Raw genomic sequence first — 10113 nt, 5'->3', positions numbered from 1 at the left:
AGTGGCGGCAAGCTATGTGGAGGCTCAATGACACGTCCAAAAGAGCAATTCCAATCTGGTGTCCAATCTTCAGAAAGTGCAGGCGTCGACCAAGCTCGTGGGAAAAGAACCCGAAGCAGGCGCTGCGAAGGCTCGCTGGTCTGACGCCAGAGGAGAAGCCACTGCAGCCAAACAGGAGTAGCCTGACTTGGGAGCGCCTGTTGCACAGCCTTTATCTCAGCAGCAGTTGAACACACTGGTATCGAGGTATGTTCTCGAAGACACGCTTCCTATCACAGCTGTGGAGTTGACACAGAATTTCACAGAATTTGGGGATGCGCATCTTTCACTGTTCTGGCATTCAAACATCTGAAATCGTTACAAATGCGCAGGTTACCATTTGGTCTAACAACAAGCACAAGGGGAGGACAAACCTCACTCTGAGACTTGCGGATTATCCCCAATTCTTCCATTTCACTCAAAGCAATTCTGAGTTTCTCATATTGACTGGGGGGTACACGACGATACGGCAGTCTGAAGGGCCTGTCATCCACCCAATGGATTATATGGACGTATTTGTTCGCCTCAACTCAGTCCATTTTGTGTTTTGAGAAAGCCAACTCATCCTGTTGAATAACACGCAACAACCTGTTTTTCCACTCATGAGACACTTCACAAGACATGAGATCTCGGTCCAGAAGGCCAAAGTATGGGAGATCATGGTCAAGACCCTGTGCCATGTTCTGAAGAATTACGAAGAATGTACTGAAGAATTACATTGTAGCTGTGTCTTGGTTAACTGGCTGCTGTTCTTCCGAATGCTCACTGGCTGGTGTTGGGTTAACCTCAACTCTATTCATGAACACCACATCACTGTGTCTGGGTGGTGACTTAAACCTGCGTCGACTATGGAATTCATCCAACACTTCCTGGACTTCACGGGCTGACCATTTATTTGATGCCTTGGACCGTAATGTAAGTGCCAGATCCCTGCAGGGACAGTGCATGATAAACAAGCAGGCAACTTCAATACAGGGGTCATCAAACACTTTGCCTTATCTCCTCAAGCAACCAGCAGCGACATCAGCAGCTTTATTAAGGCGGACATATGGACCCTCATTACTTTCGGGGAGAGTTGAGTAAAAGTCTGGTAAGGGCACAGACGAGTAAGGCTCAGCAGAAAAATGTTTCCTGAAGATCCCATACACAGCATCTCGATGGTGCTCAACGTCTAACCCTCCATTTCTGACTCCAACTTTTACAACGTCTTTAGCTCTACCCCTCAAGTGTGTAAGAATCTCCTCTGTTTGGTTCTCCAAACGGACACTCGATTTCCTCAAGCAATCCTCCATCAACTCCACCCGTGCTACTAAATCAACTTTGTCAGAACAATCCCCACAGAATAAAGGTGGGTCTTTAAGCTCTCTTTGTGTGACATGCTGGACCCCGGAGAGGCCAGAAGTTTCTGATGGGAGGTGGTGTGCACTATCATGGGGGTTCCTGTGCTGTTGTATGTAGCAGATGGGGCCGCTGCTATCTTTAGATGGGAAACAATACTCTCGGCCAATTGTACTCCGATTTACTGTACTACATCAGTCATTTGTTCAGCCCTATTTGCATTAGATTAAGGTTGGTGAGGTGTTGATGCACAATGTAAGTAGTTCTTCCCCTTGTTGTCATCAACTAACCAATCATTCCGAAATGGGTTATTTTCTGAAAGGTCATAGCGAGTAAAAGAGTCGTAACCAACATCATTATCACCCACTTCGCTGCCAGTATCAATGTTTTCATCAAACAAAAATGTATTTTCTCTATCACTGTTGGAATCATGTAAACAAGATATGGTTGTAATTAGAGCAAATACAGAGAGTGTAACTAACCAAGCGATTTAAATGGAAACCTGTACACAGTTCCAATGAAAACTGAATAAGCCCTTATTTATCGGTCCTGATTTTAAAAAGAAACCTTGATAGTTATCCACACTGAAGATGGAACTGCAGCTCCAGATGTACACAGCAGGTGGCGCCAACGAGAAAACCGGTCCAGCGTAGTCTTCGAGGAGTCACAGCACCAATGTAACCTTTCATATATTTCTCGCTCAGACACCACTGCACAGGGAAACACCACACATTCAGCTGGAATGCTCTTGACTCTTACAACTTCTCCTCAACTATTCAAGTGGGAATGAGAATTTTTCCATAATTCAATATTTACAGGCTGTGATCGTATAGTGCAACACAAATACAATGTCCACAAAATAGCAAATACAAAAAAAGGAAAACACACATACCAGCACAGGGAAACACCACACATTCAGCTGGATTGCTCTTTACTCCAATAACTTTTGTTGGAACATAGTTAAGACAATCTTTAAACTAATTTTAAGTGTAACATGAAATAATATCTATCCTTGATCATAGTGATGGGCCTTACGAAGCTCTACCATTACATAACATATTTTGCAACAATAATTCACTCAGAGCGATCCCAGTCTCTTACCTCCTCAACAATTCAAGCAGGAATGAGAATTTCCCACAATTCAATGAGGAAGGGTCAACGTGCAGGTATGTTACATTAGTTAACCGTAGGTGGTAGAATTACCCCATTTCAGTGAATACATTCATTATTTAATTCATATACGTACATACACACATACATTGTCAGTTCACCACCGCTTAGTCCTGTTCAGGGTTGTGGGGAGAGCTGAAGCCTATCCCAGCAGTCATTGGATGAGAAGGCAGGACAGGTCACCAGGCAATCGCAGGGCACACACTCCATTCACACGCACACACAATCCCAGGGGCAATTTTAGAGTGTCCAATTAACCTAGTGAGCCTTATAGATAATGAAAAAAAGAACTCTTGCATATAAACCAAACAATGGACATACATGCATACATCATCAGTTAACCACCGCTTAGTCCAGATCAAGGTTGCAGGAAGTGCTGGAGCCTATCCCAGAAGTCATTTGGCAAGAGGCAGGATTACACCCTGGACAGGTCACCTGTTAATCACTGGGCACAAACACCATTCACCCACTCATGCACACCTAGGGGCAAATTTTGTGTGTCCAAGTAACCAAGTGAGCATGTTGTTGGACTGCAGGAGGACTCATTTCATTGCATTTCTTTCTGAAGAGTGTCACAGTGCAACTTGTGCATCTTGCAACTTTATAGCCCATCAGAAGACATCGAAGTTGGACATCAGAGGGCTTAAAAGAAAATCGTATGATCCACCTAGAAAAGAGTTTCTGACGCTGCTTGCGGGAGCTTTGCTGACTCCCAAATGTTTGAGGACACAAAAGGAAAGATGAACTGAGCATTTGAGGAAGATGCTGGAAGAAGACAGGACAGTGTGGTGAACGTTTATTATGCTGGATAACGTATTTAAAACATGCTGGTGGGAATACTGAATCCTACCTAATCAGGATTGCTTTGGGATCACAAATCCAGTTGAGTGTCCCTTGCCCCATACAACCACTTGAGCTTCCCTCTCGACAGAGGAAGGGGAAGATCCTCATCGAGCTGGCCGGAAGTGAGATTGCGCTAATTTTACTTTGGTTTGACGCTTATTACCATTTCCACACGGTTGGTGTTTTTCAGATATTTTTTGATTGCTTATTTATTTTTCTTGCGTGTCTCGATGTAGTGATTATTATTTGTTTATTTGAACCATGACCATTTTTGTAACGCCGGATTTTTTCAGAAAAGAATCCCTCATTTTAGTAACAGCAGTCTGAGAAAGGATGAGCTCATAACAAAATCATGCCATGAATGCAAGATGTAAAAAAAGAATCATTCAATAAAGTCAAAATTAAGATGAACGACATCTGTTCCCTTGATATACGTAAGCAAGCCCATGAGGCACTACTACATGACACTTGTGAAGCAGTACAACACATGATTTGATCAATTATTTGGTTAAAGTATGTTGAGATCGCGAAATGTCAAAAATTCACAAACTCAAAATCAATCGTCAATGACTGAAAATATATGGGCCAAGTTTTTCTACGCTTTACTTACGCAAAACAGCAACACGCTTGCTTTAATCCAGAGCTTGTATATTCAAACTTTCTAGTCAAAACTGCTGTGAACGCAGCAACATGTCGAGCGATATCATTGAGGTGATGCTTGAAAGTCTCTTGGCCGCTATCCAGGCAACACAATGCATCACTGTTGCTTCCTTGGAGTCCTTGGCTCTTCCTCCATCAATGAAATCATAGTCATGGCAACGAGTCTGGCTGTTAATAACATGGTATGTTTCCGTCATGATAAAAGTTTAACAGACAGACAAACGAACAGCGCAGAGAGCAACCAATGGTGTTTGTAAACAGTTGCCTTTCCAGTTGGCATATAATGCATTGTGGTTTTTCCACTGTGACATCACTCTTTCATGTCCTATTGCTATCTGGGTAAAATTACGTGGTTGCCATCATGGCATATATATATATACATATATATCGTAGGTGTATACCGTTAAATTACGGTAAAACTTTTGCTTCACTTTGCTTCACACAATGAAAAAAAAATTCATTGATACTGTTGATTTGCCAGTTAAATCATGTGTTTAATAAATTATTATACTGTGAAAAAAAGGTTTATTAAAAAAAAATAAACAATGTTTAAAATTTAAATGGAAAGACTGATATTTTAAATGGTTAAACAACATTTTTTTAATTGTAAAAACTTGTTTGTAACTATAAAATACAGAATTAATCCAGTTACTAGCTAAAAAATGAATGCTTTACTGTGAAAAAAAAAACCCACCATGATACCAAATATAGAAACTCTTTATTTGTGAAGTTGTAAACATTATATCTTTTAATTATCTTTTAATAACTATCGCACCTTGCTTAAAGTACAAAATCCGGCGCAGTTAAGTTGAACATGTGCAAACGGTACTAGACTTAAACTTAAACAAACAACAGCTGTGGTGTGCATAATCCAGGGTACCTTTTTCATCCCTCAACATCACTTTAAGGTCCACTCATGGTCAGCAAGGTCTGAGATCAGAGTGAAGACAGATTGACTGCATCCACTTTTTTCTTCTTCTTCCACTCAACGTTGATGCCTCTCTCACGGTTTATTGAAAAGAAACACCTTTATGAAAAAGAACAACAACCTTAGGATATAATATGCCTTGCATTTGTGATATTGTACAGAAAGATAGGGTTTTTTTTTTACCTTTGGTGGAATTCCAGTGTAGACCGTAGTTCCACTGGGTAGTGTACATTAAAGCAGTAGTCACTGCCAAACGTCACGGTGTGGTCCGTCTCATGTACCGTCGCCTGGCGCAAGACCCTGCAGCGTGTGGTGAGGACTGCTGAGAAGATCATCGGGGTCCCTCTTCCACCCCTCCTGGACATCTACAAGACTCGCCTCACTGAGAGCCCTGAGGATCGCCAGAGACCCCCCCGTCACACAGCCTCTTCACCCTGCTGCCATCAGGGAGAAGGTACCAGAGTCACCGTGCACGAACTAGCAGACTGAAAGACAGCTTCGTCCACCAGGCTGTCATGATGCTGAACTCCCTTCCTGCTCTGCCCCCGGGTCTGCACCAGGCACTTTTGGCTCCATCCATTGCACGTCTGGCCATCCTGGGTGGGGGACCCCTCCTCTGACGCTCACCTTGAGGTTTCTCTGTTTTCCATCCGATAGGTTTTTTTTTTCCCCAGAGTTTTTCCTTAGCCGATGCGAGGGTTTAGGGTCGAGGATGTTGCCGTGCTGCTCATCCTGTCATGAGCTAGGTGCTCCCCCCGGTGGCTGATGGACTGATGTGATGATGATTTTGTTGCCATGTGTCCTCCTATGTCTATTTATCAATTATTTATTATTTGTTCCTGTCTGTTGATTTTTATGTCATGCCGTCCAGGTCTGAGAGAACAGATATTTCATCCATGCTTATATGTCTTGTACTGTAGCATATTTGACAATAAAGCTACCTAACCTAAAATAAAGGAAGAGAGTCATACAACTGCCAGAACTTATCATCAAGTAAAATGTCAACCCGTGTTTCAGTGGTGGGCTACAATTTGCAAATGAGTGTTAGTACAGAAAGCTTGCAAGTTTGGCTCAGTGTACTTACCACACACAATGAGGCAGGGTGTTGGTGGCACATTCTCCATCTGAACGTCCTCAGCAAGGCTGGTCTTCTCGATTAAATGTAACAGATGCAGATTAAACGAGCAGGTAAAAGAAGCACCATCTGTATGACCTCTGCCAAGCTACCAGTGGACAGACCCATTTCATTTTGAAGCTTGAGTAGAGCATCCAGAACTCCTTTGTGTTTATGTACAACAACACGTTTGAAGAGGTTTAACAGACTTGCCCCCTTTTTGTCCACATTAGCAAGGAAATACTCAGTTAAACTCACACCAGTCAGTTCCCGGAAGTGTGTTGCCATGCCAACTTCCTTGAACAAAAATGGCCATTCTTGCCTTAACTTCTGGATGCTTGTGCCATTATTGATCTCTTTACGCTGTGTGAAATAGGTGGACTTCTTTCACAGCATCTGAATTGAAGTTTGTCTCTACAGCCATCTTTTTTTTTTTTTTTTTTTTTCTTTCGAGCTGACTCTCAGTCTCCGGGAGGGGGAAGATATTTCGGCATCCAGTTGACATATGTGTCTTGAGCATTTGCTCTTTGTTTAACAGTAATTTCATCTGTGTCATCACCCGATGCTGTTTTGCGTTTCTTTATCTTTGGTGTGTCAGGTCGTTTGACATTTTCAACTCTTGACTGGAGTTGCTTTGCCAGGGAATGATGTCCAAGTCCAGTAACATCACCATCAATCACATCTTGAAAAGATTTTGGATACCTGGCCACCACCCTTTTTGCTATCTCTGCTGTGCTGTGTTTGGTTGGATTCTTACAAATCATCTCAGAGACCACAATCCTGATCATTTGTCGTCGTCGTTGCGCACTTGGCCTTTTCTGTCTTTCTAAAGTCTGGATTAAATTAAGTTCACACCGAACACAACTTTTTAGTCGTGGTAGCGCCAGTCGTCAGTAAGCTGGTAGCTTGCTCAGGTAGTGATTAGTTTCCACCTGCCCGGTTCCAACACGTCGCCAAAGTAGTTCAGTCGGCGGGGGGCGTGGTCTCAGGTTGCCAGGACGTTCAATGGTTGAAACTGAGGTATCAAGACCACTTACAACAATTGTCACGTTAATATCTCAATCTTTCTTTGGTCATCGGCCCAATGTTGATGCTGTTTTGTCCGAGTGGCGTTTGTGCCAAGCAGAACTTAGTGCACATGTACTGAACATTGAGGAGACGGGTTTGCTACGCATGGCTGTCAAATCCTTATGGGTTCAGTCATGTATTATTTTGTTCATTACGGAGAAAGATTCAGTTCCACTATTGAAATTGCTGAGGGCCAAATGTATCCTCGCGCTTCCCCAAGGATAAATAATGCAATCCAGCTCAGGCTGTTTAGGAGCACTCCCCGCAGACTACATCATCCCAGGTGATTAAATTACCACTGGGGGCCTGCAGGGGTCCATGAAATGAGCCATGGACTAGTCACAGACCTTTCAAAGATCTGCCACAGAGCCACGATGGAAAGCTGGGAACTTTTAAATGGCTTTATCTGTATACAGTTTGTTTATTTATTCAGTTGTTTGAGCGGAATAGACATTTTCAGTTGAGTGTGAGAGGATGAATTTATTGAAACATAAGTTATCTTGCTGTAATGTAAGTCATCTGGCCATTAATGAAACAGAATCAATTGTGCAAAAACATACATGTTGATGAAAATGGTGAGACCATTAACATGTGCAGAAGAATATTCATATATATAAATTAACATTTTATATATTCTACTAATTATGCTCGTCAGAATCACAGAGGGAAAATAAAACACAAGTAAGAAAAAAGGTATGTTCACACCAAACGTGACTTTTCAGTCGCGGTAGCGCCAGTCATCAGTAGCAGGTAGCTTGCTCAGGCCGTGATTAGTTGCCACCTGCCCGGTTCGAACACGTCGCCAAAGTAGTCAGTCGCCGGGGGGCGTGGTCTCAAGTTGTTGTGGACGGTGGATTGAAGATGGCGCAGCCGGTGCTCGCTACTTATTCAATGAAAACCCGGAAAAAGAGACGTCTCTCGTTTCGTAGCATTCACCAGAGCCGCTCACACTGGTGAATTTAACCACCTCCTCCAGCAGCGTCACCGGGATACGGCCACTTCGAGCGGTACTTCAGGCGGAACCGCCGCTAGTTGGACGACCTGTTGGTCCGGATCAGTGCCCGCGGTCTGTCCTCGGTAAGCAACTCGATGTGTAGTTATGTACGGTGACTTGTGTCCAAGTCTGTCTGAACTGTCATCAATTAATGAACTCCGCGGTCGTATCTGCTGTATGCTTGAAGTAATTTTCGGAGATACGTAATCTGTCATCGTCAATAATTTGTACACGAAAACTAGAGTATTTGAAACAATATTTATATTTTCTTTGAGTCTTGTCAGTTAGCGCCACTTTGTGTTAATCAATTAATGCAACAGTTAAATGCATTGTGATCAAACTATTTATCCTGTAGTTGACATACTGTTGTATGGTTTATATATACTGTATGTTTACATATACATTTATGTTTTATATTTTGCAGGTATTCGGTAACAGGAGACTCATCACCAACTGCTTCAGTGTTGGTGCGACCGTCCACTTCCAGGAGCTGACCAGAGGACCACGGCCACCGACCGCATATGTTTTTGTCGCTGATGAGGCTTCTCCTTTGTGGAAAAAACAGTTATCAGTGCAACACAACTGCTCATTCAAGAGTCAGCCACCTATTTTAACTAAGCATAGGTCCTTCCATGTATAATTCATCTCTGCAATAAAACAAAGCTGTGTTCATATCAATTTTTTGACATTTTGCAAGGTGGTTTTGATTTTATTTTTGTCTGTGAAGCCATTTTTCACAAAAAATAAATGTTCAAATCAGTCAAACACATTATTTGCAAAAATAAAGTAACTCATTCATTTATACACATTCAATACACACCGAATCACAGTCAAACTTGAAGTGAACTACGTAGGTGTGTTTTGAAGGATCTTCCCCAGGGGGACGAGGGTCAAGAGAGGAGGAGGAAGTGGGGCGGCGTCCGGTTCTTTAATGAGACTGTGGCTACAAAGAAAATAAATGAAGGGTCCAAATTATCCAAATTTCAGCTGTTGTTTTGCTTGGTAAAGTAACATGTACATTTTAAATTTATGTGGAACCTGGAAGGAACGAGGACCTTGAAAACTGTCCCTTCTTCTGAGCTGGGTTTGTGGAAGAAGCTCATTAGTAGATGTCTGAGCTCAGCCTCAGCATCCGGTGACCCCTTCCTCTATTGCTCTCTTCCTTCAGTGTCCTGCACATAATGAAAGTTGAGTTCAATAGTGATAGTGATGAGTACTAATAAATAAAATCTGTATAGGACAGCAATAGTTAACCAAAAGCAAGTCATGTCACTATGAGAGTGCTTGAATGATGTAGAAGAATAACATTTAATAAAAAAATAGAATAATGCTAGAAAATGTTATTTCTACATACATCAGGAGCAGCAGTGGATGAGGAGGCGCCAGTGGCAGGTGGAGGAGATGCAGCAGCACCAGGTGAGGCAAAGGAAAGTCCATCCTCCTCATCACCAACATCATGAGTGGATCCATCCTCCTCCTCTCCTTAATGACAGCATAGCGTGATTATATTGTACTAGCTATACTGAAAAAAAGCAATACAGAAAGCTGCATACGTTTTTTTTTTTTTTTATATATTGAGCTAGTATTCAGAATGTCAACAATAAATTAACGAATAAATTACAAACCTACCTTGCTGCTGCTGCAGCTGCTGCCTCTCCAGTCATGTTCGCTGAGGTCTCCAGAAGAGAGAGGACGGAGAAGAACGCACACTTCACGGCACTACAGTAGATGCCGCTGACCACTCCTCGGTCACCATCCTCCCCTCATATAAACAGACCCTTCATGACGTCTCATCTGAATTAAATTAAATCAGAAACAGTACTTATTTATCCCGTCGCCATGCATACGTAGTTCCTACAGTCGCAGCAGTACATTTGCCACGTACACTCGGTGGACATTGCGTTTAGGCGAATATAACTTAAGTAAACTTACGTAAGTAAAGGTGTCAACTCACCAGTC

The sequence above is a fragment of the Synchiropus splendidus genome, chromosome 9 (assembly GCF_027744825.2).
Source record: "Synchiropus splendidus isolate RoL2022-P1 chromosome 9, RoL_Sspl_1.0, whole genome shotgun sequence".
NCBI lineage: Eukaryota > Metazoa > Chordata > Actinopteri > Syngnathiformes > Callionymidae > Synchiropus > Synchiropus splendidus.
Note: the sequence above shows the minus strand (reverse complement) of the source record.